Raw genomic sequence first — 21,249 nt, 5'->3', positions numbered from 1 at the left:
CAGTGAGTGGTCCGCGTGGATGGGGGACGTGGCGGACAGCTCAGGGCGATGGCGAATGGAGCGATGATGCGACGCTGAGGTGGCAGTGATGTAGGCGTGACATCGTGGGCGGTAAACAAAGGCGGTAAGCGGTAATATCGAACCGCTTGTTGTACGGGAACGGTTTTGGCAGGCGGCCTCCCGATACAATTTGGGAGCGACGCGTGTCCGAGCCCTGACGTCATGCTCTGATAGTTTTCGGGTGCTATCGTCCGGGCATCGGGGGCAGTTCGAAATCAATGTGAGCCGTCGGATGGGAGGGCCCAGATCCGACGGGTGACAGGATGGCAAATTGCCAACATGATACGGTGGGACCCGGCGCATTATTTTAATAATTTCCTTTTGTTTTTTGTTAAATGTGCATTGTAACAAGAACTTTGGATAAGCGGAAAAAGTGGGTTTAGCGATGGTTTATAAGCCAAATGGATTAATTAACGCAAAGTGGGGTTAGGGTTGTTAAACCAAGCAGATCTTGGATTAATCCCTAGACTTTGTTTTTGGTGTTATTTTGCCTATTGTGCTTAAATCTCTTAGCGCTCCAACCTTTGAAGTTTTTAAGGCTATAGTACCTAGGGAAGGGGGAATATATACTTTGGGGTTTTTTATATACAATGGTGATATAGTAGTAGGGAAAAGGGGAATATAGGGAGTTAAGTAACAATAGAGTTAGTAGTTAATATGGGAGGGGGATATGAATAAGAGGTGATAGACACTAAGTTTTAGGGAACAAACCTAGTTTTTTGAGTAGATCAAAATGAAAAGATTTTTACATAGGAAATGTGGCTCTTTATGCAACAAGGATCAATAAATGAGTTTGATTTCTCTTATGAACCAAGGTGATAGTGGGATGTTAGCAAGGAGTTTGATGGGTGATGATTTGGAAGTTAGACATGCTTCACTTTGTTGCTACAAAACTGCTGAATAGGAAGATCTGCACTGGCCACCATGTGTTTCCTTTGCTTAGGCCAGTGATATGAAAGAAATCATGCTTCTGCAACCCCATCTACCTACCCATTCTATTGCCTAGCATTTTTTGTTGCTTCAAGGAGGGTGCACTTAGACTTGCAAACCCTCATGTGCCTTTTTCTTTTCCTTTGGCATTTCCTTTGATTTTCTATCTAAGGCTAGCCTTATTACTTCCAAGGCCCCAGATTAAGCAGTTGGGAACCTTCATTCTCTACCTAAATAATGATATGCCAAGATTGAACAGTTTGGACAGATTTCTTTCTCTAATCTACAACAACAATTGAAATATGGCATGACCCAGCTTAGACTGTTGGATCACCATTCAGAAGTAGGACAGCATCAAACACCTGCAGATAGGTGTTTTCCACAAATATGATATCTTTGCATCACCAAAGTAGAGCATATTTGGCACTTCCCCTGCCAATCATGAAAAATGAAACCTATTGGTATAGGTAGCTAACAGTGGCTCCACTTGGGGATGGTTTTTCTACTTGAAATACCAAGAATAGTAGGTCAAAATGCCTTGGCCCTTGACTTCTCATCAAAACTTGAAGGTTTTCTCCTTGAATTTCAAAACTGGAACCTTCCAGCATTGTGGAACTTCTGAAAATAAAAGCCTTTTCCTGCTCTTTACAACACTTCTGAAACTGAACTATCTATATGCTGAAAGAAAATACTATATACAACTGACAATGTACAGGGCAGAGCCATGCTATATACATGGAAAGTAGTCAAAATAATGCTTTAACATCTGGACATTCACAGGGCCCTCTTCAGCTTCAGTGTCATTTAAATTCTTCAAGAAATAAGTGTTATTTCCTTGTACTGCTTGGATAACAAAGGGTCCCCTCCAAAGGGAGTCAAATTTTCCATGCTTCCCCTAGTCTTCTCTTCTTTAATCCCATTTAAGCACTTTATCACCAATAAAGAAATCTTCAGCCTTGGTTCTTCTGTCAAAGGCTTTCTTCAGTTTCTCTTGTAGGACTTGCACTCTGCTGTACACTTGATCTCTGGTTTGTTGTAAACATATTATCTGGTTGATTCTTCTTTGCATGTCATTTGGTTCAGCCTGACTTTCTTGAAGTAGTTTCATGACAGGGACCCCTAATGATGAAGGGAATTTGGCTTCCATTCCATAAACCAACTCATATGGGCTGATCCCAATGGATATTTTAGTTGTTAACCTGTCTGCCCACAAGGCATTTACAAGCTTCTTATGCCAATTTTTCTTATTCTCTTCCAGTATCTTCTTAATGATGTTGATAAGACTTTTATTAGATGATTCAGCTAAACCATTGCCTTGAGGGTAGTATGCAGTAGAATGGCCCAAAGTAATATGGAATTTGTGGCAAAATTTCACCATCTTCTTGGATCTGAAAGCTGCAGCATTGTCTGTTATAATCTTGTCAGGACAACCAAATCTGGAGAGGATATTAGTTTCAAGGAACTGAATGATAGTAGAATCATTTGCTTTTCTGCATGGAACAGCCTCAATCCATTTAGTAAAGTAATCTGTGGCTGTCAGGATCCATTTATGTTGGCCTGAAGATGAAGGATGAATCTCCCCAATGAAGTCCAAGCCCCATTGCTGAAAGGGCCTTTCTGTTGCAATAGGCTTTAAGGGGAGTGGTAGTAACTTTCTTTTTCCCTCAAACACTTGACACTTGTGACATGAAGTGGTAAAATTTTTAACATCAGAGAAGAGAGTGGGCCAATAGTAACCTGCCCTTAATATCTTATCCACAGTGGACTTCTAGTACAAATGTCCACCACAATCACCTGCATGAAATTCTTTCATAACATTGCTTGTTTCATCCATAGTTAAACAATTCAGCAATATACCTTCATGATTTTTCCATAGTAACTTACCATCTATAACACAAAATCTTGAAGCTTTCATTTTTAAAATCTAGACTTGGTTCTGGACAATCCTGGGGGAGCACACAGTGTTATAGACATTTTTGTGCCTTACAGCATTGAGCATGAAATGTCCATAATCTAAGGGATCCAAAGTCCCTAAACATGTTGTTCCTACCCCTAGAGGAACAAGGCCAACAAACCACAGCAATTCACAGAAGTTCTCCACCTGAAACTGCTCAAAAGCAAGTCAATTCAGGATCATGTCAACTGCTCCACTGACCATCTGCGCTGAATGTTAATGGATCCACTGGCTACCTGCGCTGAATGTCAACTCCAACACTGGCTACCTGCGCTGAGCGAGATTGGACATGTGGCAGACTCATTCCTCAAGGTGTCAGAACCTAGCAAGCTTCTAAAATGACACTTGCCTCAGGAAATTCGACTGGTGATGAGTAAGAGGTTCCAAATCTCCAAGTGGAAGCAAGAACCTCCAAGTGGACTCAAGAACTGACAGAGGGAGAGGACACTAGTCAGATCTCAAGCTGACTCATCCTCTCTCCAAAACATCTATATATGGATCTCTCCTCCATGAGATCTAGAGGTTGGAATTTTGTTATTGCAAAGAATTTCTGTTGGTTTGAGATTGGAATCATTGGGTGCTTAATGCTTTGAAGGGAGGTGAAGATAGGAATTCCATTCTGCTGGGAAGGAGATGCTGGATTGGAGCCCTCCGGGTTGTATCTCTTCCTGAACCTTGTTATTTATCAATAAATCTATCTTGGTTTTCTCCTATATACTGATGTATCTTTGACGTGTGATTGCATTAGTGTATTTGATTTATTTCTAATCCTGAATCATTTATGAATATGAATATCTGCCTTTGTGTTGTGTTCTTCTCTTGTCGCAAGTAGCTATTCTCTTGTGATCTCGCAGGAATCTGTTGAATCTGGGCGAGCGAGGAGGCAAGTAGCTGTGAACACCCAAAGAGAAGAGGATCTAGATCGAGGGACAAATGGAAGACACCGATAAGTCCATTGATCTCTCCTCTTTCGTATTTCATTTGGGAAGAAACCAGAATAGCTGTCTCTGTTTGTTGCTAAGGCACTGTCACACCTTAGGTGGATAGGATCGTCCTGCATAGGCATTTTTCCCCACAACAAATTGGTGACTCCACTAGGGAGATTTGTTTTAGTCATTTTATTTGTGTTTCCATTATTGTTTGTTTCATAGACTCAACAACAACAATCGAACTGCTTCTGCAAAGTAGACAGTTGCTGCCTTGATCCTTCACTGGATTTTGTCTATGATCTGAACAATGGACTCACAAATGATTTGATGATCCTTTGTGATAGATCTTAGTACCCTTTCAAAGCATCCCTTTGATTATACCTTGCTTGTGTTTCTGATTTGGCCTGAAACTGTTGATTTTTGAGCAATCTGTGACCCAGAACCCAGTGAGAAACGAGAGTTTCTCCTTCAGCGCAACTGCTGTGAATGCAGTCTGCATTTCAACGCAGGTCCCGTGAAGGCTACCTGCACTGAATGTCAAACCCACAGTGTTGAGGTTGCGCTGAACCAGTTTGGCCTTGTGCAGCTGGGGTTCTCTGCTCTCTATTGCCCTATTTTGATCTCTGTTTTTTGCAGCCTTTAACCAACATAGGTACCAGTCTGATAACTCCTTTTCTTTGCTTGAATTCTGCCTCCTTTTGTACAAAAAGACTGAGTGTTTTTATGTGTTTGTGGCATCATTTACAGTTTTCCTTTGCATGAGTGAAATAATCATCCTGTAGCCCTTGATTCAGATCTGATTGACTGTGATCTTAGGAGAGAGTTCATTGGCTGTTTACAGTTGATTATACATTTTCTTTTGCTTATTGGTTTGAGTTTGCCTCTTTTAAGTGTCGAAACAAGTATTCATTTCGAAAGTCGCAAAGTGTTGTAATCTCTTCTACCCTTGTTGATTTCGAAAAAGTAAACTTGTTTGTACTTGTCATTTAAAACCAAATTCAAAGTTGTACAAAAATCTTTCTTTGTAGGCATCAATACTAAGAAAGCGGAAAACAAACACCTGCATTGTGCATTTGCATTTTGATAAGTTTGCATGCTTGATTTAGGAAGAGTGCATTAGAGTGTGCTGATTGCTCTTTGAGAAAAGATGGTGTCTTTCTTTTCCCTTAGTAGCTAGGATTTTCAAAGTTGAAAAGATAATAAAGCTTGCTTATCATCTTAGACTGCATTTAGGAATTGTACCATACATCTCGTGGTGATCCAGAAAGGCAAACTTCTAAAAAGATCAACTTAAAATAAACTGAATGAACCTAACAACGCTTTGCAACGTAACGCACAACATAGAGGTCTAGGCTAGAGACGTGTTCCGGCGTCGTTAAGCCTGGTGACTGTCGATCTCGTGGAAGGTGGGTGATTCCTCCTGAGGGATGATAGCGCCAGTACGGATTGTGCTCCCACGTACCGTCGCGTATATATTGGGAGACCCCTATAGGCATATATCCTTTATCCTTAGGAAGCCGTGTCGGCCGCCCTACTGATCGCAATGCACTGAACACAGCATTCAGGAAGATCGACCGCCCGTACCTTAAAAAGTATTCTGCGGTTTTGCGAAAAGTTTGGCACACCCTCTGCCTAGAACTCCAGAGCAGTTTCTTTTGGCCTTTTTCAGACTCTATAACAGAAAAAGTCCATCCGAGCATTTGTCACTTCGGGCTCGTTAAAACATCGAAGGAGACTAGAGTCATCTTTAGCTTTTTCTCGACTCTTTAAAAGTGAAAAGCAAGTTGTGTCTAAAGCGTCGTTAACAATTTATTTTAAACGGAACAATCACCCTTTATTCCCGCGTTGATCTTTAGGTTGAAAAGATGGAGCACACCAACCAAGGAATTCCCCTTGGTGGAAATCCTAGTCCCTTCTCCTCTTGGGGAGATGTTGGTGCACCCCACATGGCCACATTGTCGCTTCCAGGACTAACAATTGGCCTACCAGTCTGGCTCTTTTCAACCAATATCGTTCAGAACACCACTATTCCTGAACAGTCGAGTCAATAGTTAGATCAGACAAGAGTTGCCCACCAGCCTTCTACTTCATCTTCCTCTCCTCCTTCCTCTTCGCTTGATGGAACTGGTAGAAAAAAAAACCGAGTTCCTAAGGAGAAGAAGGAGAAGAAGAAGAAGGAGCCTAAAGCGACTGGGGGAAAACAAGTGTCATCTGACAAAAATCCACACACGGCACTCGCAAGGCCTAAATCGCCATGCGTCATATGCAAGGGAGACCACTTCCATAGAGATTGTCCCTGTATCCCTCGGATACTAAGGGACTGGTCCCCCCGTTTGCACAATTCGGTAGCATCGACCTCTGATAGCCATGTTGACTGCTCACCGTCAACTAGTGGGAGTGAAGCCCCAGGACAGAGAGGGAAAGCTATATTTCCCTGCAAACTATGTGAAGGCGATCACGCCATCCACCGTTGTCCCTTCTTAGATGAGGCAAAAAGAGTTCTGGAAGATCGCCCGATTTTACGAGCGCAACTTCCTCCTGGATATCAAAGACTCCTGCCAAGTCCTTCACTAGTTGAGAACCCGGCTGGCCCGCTCAGGTGGTCAGCCGAAGCACCTGTCATTGAAGATGAACCGTCTGAATCCATACCTGATGAAAGTCTAAAGGTTGAAATGACAGTCGACCCGGTTTTGCCTTCAGAGGCTCTATCTTCGAATGGTACCATCACAGAGGAGAATAAAGACGACACCATCCAAATTCTCTTCATCAACACTGACTCTGATGAACAAGGGGGCAATGCCACCATTCCTTTATCGCAGGAAGGAAGTTCATCAGAGAGATATCCAGCCGTCTATTCGGTCCCACCACCAAGCAACCTAGTTGTCTCGTTCGACTGGAACCAACTAGGCAGACCCCGATTGCCAACCAGTATACCATTCAGAATTATCGTCCAAATATACAGAATGGTAATGGCTAGCACTATCATTGATGAAGGGGTATCTGTGAGTATCCTTTCCTCTATTGCTTGGAAAGCGCTTGGTTCTCTTGCGTTTTTGCCTAAAATGAGAAATCTATCAGGCTTTGATAAAGGAACCAGTCGCCCTTTAGGGATCCTCCCCAATGTGCCCATAACATTGAAAGGGAAGACCGTTCAAATGAACATGATGGTCGTTCAAGGACCCTTGGATTATAACCTACTCCTTGGACGAGACTATATATATTGCATGGGAGCCATCGTCTCATCACTCTTTAGAGTAATGTGTTTTCCGCATGAAGGAAGAATGGTCAAGCTCGTGGACCAACTTTCATTCCCCGGATCACGCATCGCAAATAGTCATGAACCATCCCTAAATGGTCTATTCACGCAAGAAGTGTCTCAACCCACGGTCCGTCCTCCTGATGAGCGCGAGTAATCTGGGAGGATATGACTGGAACCCAGGGGGCATGCGTCTTGGCCTGCTTCGACAGGGAAACTTTGGGTATAAGGTAGGTTTCCGCGGGAGAATATGACTAGTCCGTACCCCGTCCGTCTAGGAAGAGGGGTTGTTCTAGAATAAGATTCTTTTGTCAAAGTTATGTGAGTCGGCGGGCGTCGTCGTTCACCGTTGGTAGACATCGCCGAAGAAGTGTCTTATTTGCTCTGTGAACGAGACAATCCTTGGGTAACCTGAAAGAGGTAGGCCTCTCTCGGCAAGACACATGTTTTGGCGGAGGTGAAGTAGAGGTAACCTTGAAATCGTACTTTATGCCTAGGGGCATGCAAACCTTTTGGAGTGCAAGCAAGGGGCGGCTATTTATTTTTTAAATTTTTAGGACCTCTAACCCTTTAAACTCGTAGGATTAGTCGTTTCCGAACTTGCATAACGAAAGGATCCGGGGCAAAGCTTTGTGAGATGAAGCTCCATAAAAAATAGAATCTCAATGAAACACTCTTATCATATGACTGGTATAAACGAGCAGTTTTAGCACAAAGTTCATGCTCGTTAAAAAATAAACGCAAGATCCGAGCAGTTTTAGCGCATAGTTCATGCTCGTTAAAAAATAAACATAAGTTTGAGCAGTGTTTTTCCGTGTTCAAGCTCCTTAAAAAATGAACCTATCCCGGTAAATAACCATTGTGTGCGTAACTTTATCAGCCATTGAAGCCTTGGTCGTGTTTGCACCGTCACCTCCACTTTTCATTTGGCCGATCGTTCACCTCCATATGATTGTTTACCCATTTTGAGGAACAGCTGCGAAGAGTGATTACACCTAACCATCCTTGTGACACTGCCGTGATTGGAAAATTCCAACATGTACCTGGAATCAGCTACTAACCCTGTTCATCACTCGTTCCTCAAAAGACAAGTCTTCTTTAAGCTCTTTTCAACTGACTCGTAAAATATGAAAAGATTGACGAGTTTTGGCCTTCCAGCTCGTTAAAGCGACCGGAAATGATATCCCTCCTCTAGATTTTAATCTTTTTGGACCTGAGGGATTATTGCACAAAAAGATCGAGCGCTTGTTTTGTTCGACTCGTTAAAACTATCGAAAACTCATCCCTTTTGTATTGTTTTATACTTTTTCGGACTTAAGGGATTAGATGACGAAAAAGGACTTTCGGAGTTAACTTTATGTACCTTTTCACACTCTCTAAAAATGAAAAGGAACGAGTTGTCTTTTTCGTTAGACTCGTTAAAATCACTAAATAGCGACAAACTTGTCTTTAGACGAGAACGCGTTTCACTACCGCTAGGCTCGTTAAAACATAGCGATGGGCTTGCCCGAAGGGCAAGTTATAGAACAAGCATATGTTGTCCTCCTCAAGCTTGACAAAAATAAAGAGGTACTGGTCAGTAATGACTGGGGAAAAATTGGGAGAAACTAAATAAAACTTTGATGGTAGCAAGTCGCTCTTGAACATGACACTTTTCCTCCATACCACAATCGGGTTGGGTTGTTTCATTCACCGGTCACATCACCATGGTCTCGCCATACCATCCATATTTGGGGTAATGCTACCGATCCATCGCATCAGTGTCGCCATATGTTCAAGAGAAGTCGTTCAGAAAGAGTCAACCAGGTCCCATCCACTACCATACATTATCCTTCATCCATTCATGACCGCCACCCTGAATCATATGTCACAGATCGTTTTCACCTCCATCAAAATCATTAGCTCCGTTCCATGTCACTGATGTGGGATTCATTAAGGCCCTCCTTTGACGGATCGCTTCTTGTCGACATCAGCTCATTATCCAAGAAGTTGATCTAGGAACAACCCCTTCAGTACTTTGAAGCTTTCATGCCTTAATGGCAAGTTTCTCACTTCCGGCGACAGGTATATATCAATGACCTTCGACCAGAAGATTTTGCGTGGTGTTCGATGCCAAGTCCTTTATTCACACCACGTGAATTGTACTGCAGTACCTTGAGGTTCATTATCATTATCGGTGATTCCTCTCGCGCTTGTTAACGGTTTACCTCATTGACCGGTAATCAAGCGATGTCTTTCCATGTTCGACTTCAGAACAATTCTCACATGGATCGACTTGTACTTAGAGTGAAGATCGAACAAGTTTGAAGACCCCAGATCTAGTTCCATCCATCCGGGCTGCGATATATATTCAGGAAAAATAAAGACATTTGACATGTACATCATTGCAGCAGATGATCATCCTACTCAAAGGATGATAATTTTACCAAAATTATCAGTCTACCATCAGACGATCGTATGTTCTATGTACAAAAAATGGATTTATAAAGCTGAGCATGGGAATGCCCGCCTCAGCTAGATCATGAGAGTAGTATGAAAAATAATGTATTGTATTTTATCTTATTACAGGTCTCCTCCCAGCAAATGGATGAACTTCGGACCCTCCTGGATAAAGCATTTCACCCGATAAACGGCCTCATACTTTAGGGGGCAACTATTATAGACATTTTTGTGCCTTACAACATTGAGCATGAAATGTCCATAATCTAAGGGATCCAAAGTCCCTAAACATGTTGTTCCTACCCCTAGAGGAACAAGGCCAACAAACCACAGCAATTCACAGAAGTTCTCCACCTGAAACTGCTCAAAAACAAGTCAATTCAGGATCATGTCAATTGCTCCACTGACCATCTGGGCTGAATGTCAATGGCTCCACTGGCTACCTGCGCTGAATGTCAACTCCAACACTAGCTACCTGCACTGAGCGAGATTGGACATGTGGCAGACTCATTCCTCAAGGTGTCAGAACCCAGGAAGCTTCTAAAATGACACTTGCCTCAGGGAATTCGACTGGTGATGAGTAAGAGGTTCCAAATCTCCAAGTGGACTCAAGAACTGATAGAGGGAGAGGACACTAGTCAGATCTCAAGCTGACTCATCCTCTCTCCAAAACATCTATATATGGATCTCTCCTCCATGAGATCTAGAGGCTGGAATTTTGTTATTGCAAAGAATTTTTGTTGGTTTGAGATTGGAATCATTGGGTGCTTAATGCTTTGAAGGGAGGTGAAGATAGGAATTCCATTCTGCTGGGAAGGAGATGCTGGATTGGAGCCCTCCGAGTTGTATCTCTTCCTGAACCTTGTTATTTATCAATAAAGCTATCTTGGTTTTCTCCTATATACTGATGTATCTTTGATGTGTGATTGCATTAGTGTATTTGATTTATTTCTAATCCTGAATCATTTATGAATATGAATATCTGCCTTTGTGTTGTGTTCTTCTCTTGTCGCAAGTAGCTGTTCTCTTGTGATCTCGCAGGAATCTGTTGAAGCTGGGCGAGCAAGGAGGCAAGTAGTTGTGAACACCCAAAGAGAAGAGGATCTAGATCGAGGGACAAACGGAAGACACCGGTAAGTCCATTGATCTCTCCTCTTTCGTATTTCATAAAGGAAGAAACCAGAATAGCTGTCTCTGTTTGTTGCTAAGGCACTGTCACACCTTAGGTGGATAGGATCGTCCTGCATAGGCATTTTTCCCCACAACACACAGGTTTTGCAATATATAAAAGATATCAGAATACCACAGGGATTGTTCAAAGGCTACATTGATCTTTGGAGTCGCCAGCTCCGGTTCATTTTCTAGTTGGTTAATATCCAAGGCTTGGAAGTTTGCTTTTGACATCAATTTATCCAAACCTTGCCCTTTTATCAGTTTTCTATGTCTTATCTCAATGTCAAATTCCAATATGTTAGCAATCCATTTTCCTCTTCTGCCCTCTAAGTTTTCTTGGGTCAGTATGTCTTTCACAATGGGATTTGGTACATAAGCAATAACATGAGAGTATAGGATGTAGATCCTGAAGTCTTTGATGGCTTTGACCAAAGCATAAGCTTGCTTTTCCATGATCTGATATTTCAGAGATGCATCTCTAATGTCTCTACGAAAGAAAGCAATAGGTTTTTCATTCCCTTGATCATCTTTCTGTCATAAGACAGCAGCAATGGTATGCTGGGAAGCAAAAGAGAAAATGATAAATTCTCTGTCGAATTGAGGATTTGTTAAGACTAGGGTTTGGGTAAGGGCCAATTTAATACCTTCAAAAGCTTGATTTGCTTCTACTGTCCATTTCACCTTTGAATCCTTTTTCAGCATGTTGTTTAGCAATCTGATTAATTCTACTAAGTTTGGGATAAATCTCCTTAAAAAGTTGATCTTTCCCAAGAAGGATTGTAATTCTTTAATATTTCTTGGATGGGGCATTTGCAAGATGGCCTGTATTCTGTCTGGGTTGATTCTAATGCCATCTTTTGAAATGATATGACCCAATAGCTTGCCTTCCTCCAAACCAAATAGAGACTTCTTGGGATTTAAGGAAATTCCATATTTCCTACATGTTATGAATATTTGTCTCAAGTGTTTCAGATGTTCTTGGTCAGATTTTGAGAAAGGTGTGAGGTCATCTAAGTAAATAACAAGTCACGAATCTCTTTGGCAAAAGTAATATCCATTGCTCTCTGAAATGTAGCTCCTGCATTTTTCAACCCAAAAGGCATTTTGACATACTTAAAAGTTCCCCATGGGGTTGTGAATGTTGTTTTATCTTGATCATCAGGGTGGACTAGGATCTGATTAAAGCCTGAAAATCCATCAAGTAATGAGATTCTTAAAGCCCCCACCACTCTTTGGAGAATGTGATCCATTTTAGGTAAGGGATAATTGTCTTTGAGGGATACTTGATTCAAATTCCTTAGATCAACACAAAGCCTAATCTCACAAGTTTTCTTTCTTGTGGGGACCAGGTTTGAAATCCAGTCTGAAAACCTGATTGGTGCTATGATGCCAGCTTTAAACATTTTTTTTACCTCTTTCTCAATTGAAGGGAGAAGCATAAGATTGATTCTTCTCAATTTTTTCTTGAATGGCTTTTGATTGGGCTTGAGAGGGATGGTGTGTTGAATAACAGAGGTGTCATAGGATTTCAAATCCTCATAACTCCATGCAAACACATCTTGGAACTCTTTAAAGAGGTCAATGTATTTAGGCTTCTGGTCAGGAGGTAAATAGGCAGACAATTTTATTATCTTGGGTTTTTCAGTGGTTCCAATGTTGCATTCTTCAATGGCAGCATTAAGGGGTTGCATTTTTGGTTTTCTAGGAACATCATTTGAGTCAAAAATGTCCTCCAATGGAGTTAGGCCTGTTGGTAGAAAATTGTCTTTTAGCTGTATGACTTCAGCCTCTGCGCCAGCTATTTCATCAATATGCAATTCTTTGAGTTCTTGTATTTTTTCCTTGTCGAAGGTTGTTGGACAAAGTATTTGATTTTCTGTTTTGGGTGATATAGTTGTTTGGTCCTGTTCACTTAGTGGTTGTGTGTCTTTCACAGAATCAACATCAATGTTCAAACCTGAAAATTCATGCTGCAAGGTTAAGAAACTATTTATCTATGTATCATCCTCAAATACTTGCCAATCTTTAACATTGTTTGGGATAGAAGGTTTGTGTTTTATCTCAGCTGTAAAGCAATGGTTGGGTTCAAAAGGCAATTTGCATGTACTGGCAAATGTAGCTAAACTGTGTGCATGAAGGTTGTGGGTCCTAGGTATTTTGGTCATTTGAAATTCAGTGAAAGCCTTAAGTATTTCAATAGCAGCAGATCTGTATGATCTTAGTCTTTTGTCATTGGTGACAAAATTGCCTTTCACTTGTTGAATAATGAGGTCTGAATCTCCCATGATTGAAACTTTTGTGGCCTGTAAGGATTTTACCAGTTTGAGGCCTAACAGAAGAGCCTCATACTCTGCCATATTATTAGTACATCTTATCCGGATTTAAGCAGGAACGCAACACATTACAGAGATAACCATAAATATAGAGATGCGATATTCATAAAAATAGAGATGCAGCGGAAATAATACTTCATTTCATTAATGGAGAATATTGAAATATGCTTACAAATCGAAATAAACTAGCTAGGGCGATGGTAGCTTATCTCTGAGAAGGGATGTGTCGGCTACATGCCTCTGAACTGTTTCGAACTGTGTTACAATGAGCCTCGAGGGCCTATTTATTGTTGAGAAACAATGGAAAACCCTTCATATTCCAAAACCTAACCCTAGAAGATGAAACGCCAAATTGTGGGCCTCGTTTTTGGGTAAGTTGGTACATCAACTTCCCGGGGTCGCGAATTGGTCGTACTATCTCTGTTTGACGCGCATGATAGCCCGTTGGAAAGACCTCTCTGAGGAGTACGACTGAAAAGATGATTTTTACCAGAAAGATTGTTGCTTGGGATTTCCCAAAAAACGTCGTTTAGGGCCTCAAAACGGCTCCGGAAGTTTAGGACCCAAAAAACTGCTAAAAATAGTAAACTATGCTATAATTAAGGAAACTGATAAACTGAAAGAGACAGTTGTGGGGGTCCAAATGGGATAGGTGGGTGGCCACCAACATCCAGCTGGATCATTCCTCCCCCCTTAGGAAGCAATGGTCCCCATTGCGTTGAGTTCCTCCCTGAGATGAGGAAGCTTCTGCTGAGCTGGGTCTCTGGTGAGCTGTTATGCAATCTCTGATGTGTCCAGAAATGGTGGGGAGCATGGTCGGCGACGGTCCACATTGAACACTCGGTGCAAGCGAAGGAATGGAGGAACGTTTTGCTTCAAAGAATTGTTTCCCGTAGCCTTGTTACTGGTGTAAGGACCATGTCGAAGTGGTTTGAGTTCTGATGGGTTTTGGTAAGGCGCTCCCTCTGCAAATGTAACCAAACTTTGTTGTCCACCTGAAACTTGTGTGGTACCCCTCCAGCTAAGGAGAAGTTGTTCTTGTGTTCTGTCACGACTATATCCCTCTGTTGTTGCTGCTGTGTGGAGGAACCCTTCGTGGGGGTCATGGATGTAGCAACGATCTTCACCTTACTTTGGGAGCGAACGAGACAGAAAATAAATTTCCTAGTCTATGAGATGAGCTTGCTGCCTTTCTTAGCAGTAATCAAAGAGGTGATGGTAGGTGGGGCTACCTCCGTTATCCTATATAATGAATTATCCAAAGAAATGATGACAACGCGAGGCCTTGACTCATACACAGCATGTTGCCTCCACAAGTATGGCTGGCCTAATAGTACATCACAAACATCCAGAGGTGTAACATCACACAATACCTCTTCTGTGAAGGGCTTGACGCTATAGGGAAGGCGGCACTGCTGGCGAACTTTGAGATCTCGTCCTTCGTGAAGCCAACCGATACTGTATGGCTGTGGGTGTGGTGTAGTTGGTAGGCCCAACCGCTTCACGACCTCTGCTGAAATGAGGTTCTTTTGGCTGCCACTGTCGACAATGAATTGCAGCGGCGAACCCTTCAGCCACATCTGTGAGTGGAAAATACGTTCCCCCTCCTCTGGATCTTCGGGCTCATTTTTCTGGATCTTGGCAGTAACAACAGTGGCGCTGGGATCCGCATCAATGATCTACTTTTCTTTGTCATTCCCCTTGTCAGGTTCTGACTCAGAGTCGGAACATGCATCTGATTCGGAAACCTTCAACTCGGCCACCAGCGACTGCTTGGTCCGACAATCACTTGTGTTATGACTGGGACTCTTGTGGAACTCACACCACTTTCCTGTGTCCTTTTTCGGCTTTGTGGTGTTGTTCTTTTCTGACGGGTTGTCTTGGGTCACCCCGCCTTGGCTTTGTCCTTTGGGCTTTGGATTTGCAGATCCAAAGTCTCGCTTCTTCTGTTTGAACTTTTGCTCGATTTTGACAGCGTATCGGTATGCTGTGCCGAGTGAGGAGATGTTCAAGAACACCATCTCTTCCTGGATGTATTTGTGTAGGCAGCCGCGGTATTTGAGTACCAGATGCAGCTCAGAATATTTGATGCCCAATTGTGTGCGAAGGGTTTGAAAAATGTTTGTGAACTCCGGCACATCTTGGTCTCGTCCCTGCCGTAGGGTGGTCCATTTGATGTATTTGTCCTCATAGCTTTTGACAGGGTAGTACTGCTCCTTGATGGCATCCCGGAAGTCATTCCAAGTGGGTGGGGCTGAAAACAGTGAGCCTATACTTTCATCCTTCTGTTCGCAGCAGGTTTCCCACCAGTCCTTGACGTGGGTGGCTGCTTTGAGAAGAGCGAAAACAATCTTTTCCCGACTTGAAAATTCATGAACAGAAAAATACCCATCGAGTAGATTTAACCATTTATCTACGTCATCTGCATCTATTTGACCCTCGAAGATGGGGATTTCAAAATTTACTTGTACCTTAAACGGCTCCGGAAGTTTAGGACCCAAAAAACTGCTAAAAATAGTAAACTATGCTATAATTAAGGAAACTGAAAAACTGAAAGAGACAGTTGTGGGGGTCCAAATGGGATAGGTGGGTGGCCACCAACATCCACCTGGATCAACATCTGAAATTAAGCCTATAGGCTCGACCTTCTGCATGATTTCTTTGTTTGTTATGAATCCACACTCCAGCTCCTGCCCCTAATTTGTTGATTGATCCATCAAACTCAAGAAACCAAAGGATTTCCTAATTTAGGGGAGAAATAACAGCTTCTCTATGACTTGGGGTTATAAGCTGGAGATCTTGTTTTTTATCTGGTTTGATTTCTAGGATAGTCTCATCAATTGATTACCCGGCCTGGATTTCTTGGGAACCTGATTGCTCATTCGTATATAGATCTTGTTCAAGTAGGACAGATTTTTCTCCACATATTGGACTTACATCATCATTGAACAGAATGAAGGAATCCATGTCAGAATGGACTGCATAAATAGGGAAATTTTGAGGTTTTTCTTCACTGCTCACCATGTATTTCATGAGTGATTCTCTGTATAGCCTCTTTGGCTGTTCAAAGACAGAGATGGTGGCATATGACATGTCCAATTGTAGGGAACCTTGGAGTTTGGCTCCCCATGATCTTGATAACAGCATTCCATATTTGGGTGGAATGTCAGCAACTACAACATCCATTAAAATTGTTTTATTTGGGTATTGGACAAGGGAAACACATAGATATTTTATCAAGCCCAAACACTTAACTTGGCTGGAGTCAAATGAAAATAGGTCCTTATATGGTCTTGTGATGTCTAGATTCAATCTTTCCATTACTGACTTAGGCATAAGGTTATGAGAGGCGCCTGAATCAAACATTGCATTGTGTAATATCTTATCATGAATATGCAAGCTGACATAAAAAGGTAAGATTCTATTACCTCCTGTCTTTCCATCAACTTCTGGACCGAAAAGCAATTCTGGGGTATCATCCAACACATTAACATCATCCTTATTGTGGGTCAATTGAAGGGATTTTTTGATTTGTTGCTTGTAGATGTCATGCTTGTAGTTCTCTTGGAATGGAGGTCTAATTTCTGGTTCAGGGCTGGCCTTGCCAACATTGGGGTTTTGATTTCTTCTAAAATTTGGATTCCTGATAGGATTATTCTGTGGTGCTTCCCATGATGATTTCCTCTCAACTGATTCTACTCTGTCACCCAATCTATGCATACCAGTGATTATTGCATCTAATTTCTGATCCCAGCTTGAAGGTTCCTCTTTGAAGGTAGTTTTTCTTTCAGTTCTGGTCCTATTTCTCTTAGCTATCAGGTTGGCTTCTACACTGACTGCTATGTCTTGCATTTCAGCTAAAATTCGGGGAGCTCTTTCTCTCAATTGGTACGCCATATCAGAATCAAACCCATCAGGAAAGGTATATAGAGCCAGGTCAGGTGGGGGTCTGATATTTTGGGGAATAGCATTGTAGACATTGTTGAATCGAGCACAATAGTCCAAGACCGTTTCTTGGGGACCTCTTTTGATAGTATTGTATTCAGATAATATATGGAGTGGATCTTTTTTCTTCTCCCATCTGTTGATAAAGGTTTGATACAGGGCTTCAGGGTTAGCTATGGAATTTGCTAGGAGTGACCTAAACCATGATCTTACATCTCCTGTTAGGCTTTGCACAAAAATTTTCATTCTAACCCCATCATCATCTATTTCATAATTTTCAAAATAATCCTGCATTTTCTTAGTATGTTGGAGGGCTGAATGAGAGCCAGTACCATCAAAATATGATATTTTAGTTTGATAATCTTGGGGCATAGGTCCTGGATTGGCAGGTAACTGCAGTGGAGCATATCTATTGGCCATATTTGGTGGGACAATAGGGATAACAGGAATGAATGGGATAAGAGGAGGAAAAGGGATGAGAGGGGTATGTGTAGTTGATGGAGGGGTTGAAAGGATACCTTGTGAAGTGGATGAAGAACTAGGAGAGTGTGGAACGGTGGTATGAGGATGTAAAGAAACCTTAGTAGGGGTTGGAATATTAGTTTGAAATCATGCTTCAGAACTTGAATCAGGTAAAGTCCCCTCTGATTTTTGTTTCTTAAGGATTCTTGAAATCAAGTTTGGATTTTGGAACTCAGGTGATGGATCAGGATCTGGGTTAGATCTTGTATGACGCGTTTTCTTCTTAGGAGCTAGTTTCTGTGACCTTCTTTGGGAAAAATTTTAAGAGATATAGATGTTTGACAAGGACTGATCGAGTATAGCACAACTGTATGAAACTTAAGACTGAATAAAGATTGACTGAGCCAGCATTTATATACTCCTGCAAATGCAAAGCAGAGGCAGTTTCTAAGGCTGTCTGGCTGTCACTCAGGCTTTATCTACAGTATTAAGAATCAGACAAGGGTTTATAATTTGATTCAGGTCCCCAGTGGAGTCGCCATTTATGTTAACACCCAGGTTGTTCCCTTTGACTCCTGAGGGAATACGGCTGGGGTAACCACTAACCAAGCTTTGGATTATAGGTTCTAGCCTACCTGTAATCAGAGAGGGCTCTCTCTTTCAGTTTTAACTTTGCTTTTTAGGATTTTAGGCTAGTTATGAGGTGGAAGTTTGTTTGAATTTTGGTTGCAAACTATTGTTCAAGGAAGGGCATGAAAATATGAAGGAGAGTTCAATCCATTGGGCATGTGGAGTCCAGAAATAAGTAGGTTTTGATGTCTGTGATAAAGAAAGGTTCACTGCAAGGCTAGATGGGTATTCATGATACAAACTTTGATTTTTAGCAAAGAAAACAGTACAAATTACACCAGGAAAGGCAATTAAGAGTTCTTTCACAGTGCAATGCGAGACGAAGAACAAATCCTACTCAGCAGAAACAGAGAATTACTGAATAAAGACTTATCATGTGACTAGAGCAATTGGGAGCATTCAAGAATTCCACAGTTGCAGCTAACCTTGAAGAAAACATATTTAGTAGTAAGGATTGAGTTCAGGGTGTCTTTAACGGACAAATCCTGAACTAGTCTTTTACCTTTCCACCAAGATTAAACACCATACATCACAGACAAATTATAGAAGAGATAAAACATAAATACAGTTAGAAAACACTTATTGTATCACGCCATAACACGAGAATCTTGCAGCAGTCAGTAATTTCATCACAACACATCCGAGCCAAACATATCTCCTGGAAACCAACAGCTCATTTGTATTATATCTTTCAGAGGAAATACAGTCGAGTTCTCTTGAACAAATGAGTAACAACAACCCCCAATAAGCTATGCAGGGGTGCATATATACAAAAATATCACAAAAATATCTCAGTTCTGAGTTATTGAACATTAACTTCTCTTACCAACTTTCAAAGATATTTTTACAAAATTAAAAGCTACTTTAATGAATACATAACAGCTGCTTGCTGTTTGTCAGAAGTTCTTGACTTTTGAGGGCAACTGGCTCTGCAGGGTGCTTTGCATTGATTTTGAAAAATACGCTCTTTATTGCTCTATCGTGCTGTAGCTATCTCAGCCCCGTCATCTGCATCTGTCGGTGTTGCTTTAGTGGCCAAATTGGTTTGCTGAGTTGGCTCAGTCCACTCTTTTGCAGTCATAGTAAATATATCAACTATCTGAACATGATGATTTATAATTGATGTACATAAATTTGATAAAACATCTGTTTGTTCACAGCAATGTCTGTATCATGCTTGTCCACCATTCCTGAGTAGGCAACTGATGTCTCAAAATTGTGCTTAAGGTTTCATTTGCCTCAGTATATTTGTCGTAATTCGGAGGCACTTCAAACAGATGTCTGATCTCATTCATGATAAAAAACAAATTCTCTATTTTGTCATACAGATTCTGCCCAGATGCAGGCCCTGTTTCCTCTGGGGTACTTGATGCTGTAGTGATCTGATTTGTAGCATATGTATTTACCCTCTTGGCATAATTCTCATGAGATAGTAGCTTACCTGCATTGTTTAGTAGGCTGGGAAGGCCTCTGTTATGCAATGCTGTAAATTTCTCTATGAATTTGTTCACCTCTGTCTGCATTTCCTGGCACTTTCTATCCAATGTTTGCACAAGGTTTCTCAATGTGAGCACCCTCTTCACCATTAAAATGGTATCAGTTCTGTTTGAGATACCCATTGCTGCTAGCTGGGGGCCTGTACGATTATTAAGGACATTGATCATCATGTTGGCTATCTCAGGCATACTGCCTAGAGATGCCCTTGCTCTTTGGCTTTCTTTTTGTGCCCTGCCTATGAGATCTATATGCTCATGAATAGTTTCTATATATTTCCATTGATCTGTTATAGACTGTCCAATATTGGCCCACAGGACTTTCCTGATTTCTGCTACAACTTTGTCAAGAGAGAGCTCTTTCTCTAGTTCTTTTATTTTCTTCTCAAGAGCCTTTACTTCTCTTGTCTTTTCAGCTACACTTTGCTTTGATTTATCATATTTTTCATTAAGTGTAGCTAACTTTTCCTTGGCCTCATTTAGTTCTGCCATCTGGGCCTCCAGAGCTTGAAGCTCCTTCATCATATTTTGCATATCCAGGCTGGGTGCCTGTTCTGATGTAGTTGCTGGTGCTGCTGCTGTATTTGGTGCTGATGTTGAAGGGCCTGACCCAGTTGTTTGTCCTGTGGGAGGACTTATAGTTTGAGGAGGTTCCTCAAGGTTAATCACTGGCTGAGGGGGCTGAGATGTCTGGCCTCCTTCTTTTTGTTTCAGGGCTGCCTGTAATGCACCCTCTGTTGTTATCAATCGGCCTTCTGTTTCTACCAATTTCTTATGTAATGTCAGCAGCATGGCTGCTACATCTTGGTCATTTATCTGCTGAGCAACATATTCTGTTTGAGGGTGAAGGGTTGCTGGGATTTTGACCATTTTCCTCAAAGCTGCTATATCCTCCTCTTTTTTCTTTAGTAATGCCTACACAGCTTTGGGATCACTTGGGTCATGCCCAAGCTCTATAATGATATCCTCCAAAGACCTAATCGTGTTGTCTTTGGCCTAAGAAGAGGCTTTCTCCAATTCTAATTGGGCAGTAGTATTATGGAGACTATTTTGCAGTTTGTGTGCCAGAAAAGTTTTGTCTGCAAGAGTGGAGTAGACCATCTCACCCGTTTGCTTATGTAGCTCAATTTGGTCCATTGGGTGGATGTCCTTTGCAAATACCTCAAGGTTGGTTCTTATGTAATCTGCAGTTGACTGTGGCTGCAACATAGTAGGCATGAAATGACTCATAGTCATCTTCCCCTCTGTTATGTCATATCCTGACATAAGCCTCTGTTGGTTTGTGGGAGCCATTTTGAGCAAGTGATTGTAGAGCTGGAGTCTGACTGGCTCATTTCTGTTAGGATATTCCGACACATAGGATATAGTTAAGTTCAACTTGGTCTAGTATAGAGTTAGGTTAGAGTTAGGTAAAGTGTGTTTCTTTACCGTTGTACATTTTGTAACTTACAATCCGACGGTCACGATATGTAGTGATCCGACGGTTCACTCTCACCTCGGTATTACCGACACTTGATCCGTGGCTTGACACCCGATTGGTCCATGAGTTCTATTTAAAGCGCATGGAGGGTCATTGTTCGGGTAATCCGTGCATGAGAGAAGCTTATGTAAATTTTCATTCTTTGATTAATAAATTGTCTGTACC

Source organism: Pinus tabuliformis, chromosome 4_2 (genome assembly GCF_031772625.1).
Source record: "Pinus tabuliformis cultivar Carrire ecotype Pingquan chromosome 4_2, CPIR1, whole genome shotgun sequence".
In the NCBI taxonomy this organism is placed as follows: domain Eukaryota; kingdom Viridiplantae; phylum Streptophyta; class Pinopsida; order Pinales; family Pinaceae; genus Pinus; species Pinus tabuliformis.
This window is presented reverse-complemented; position numbering follows the sequence as displayed.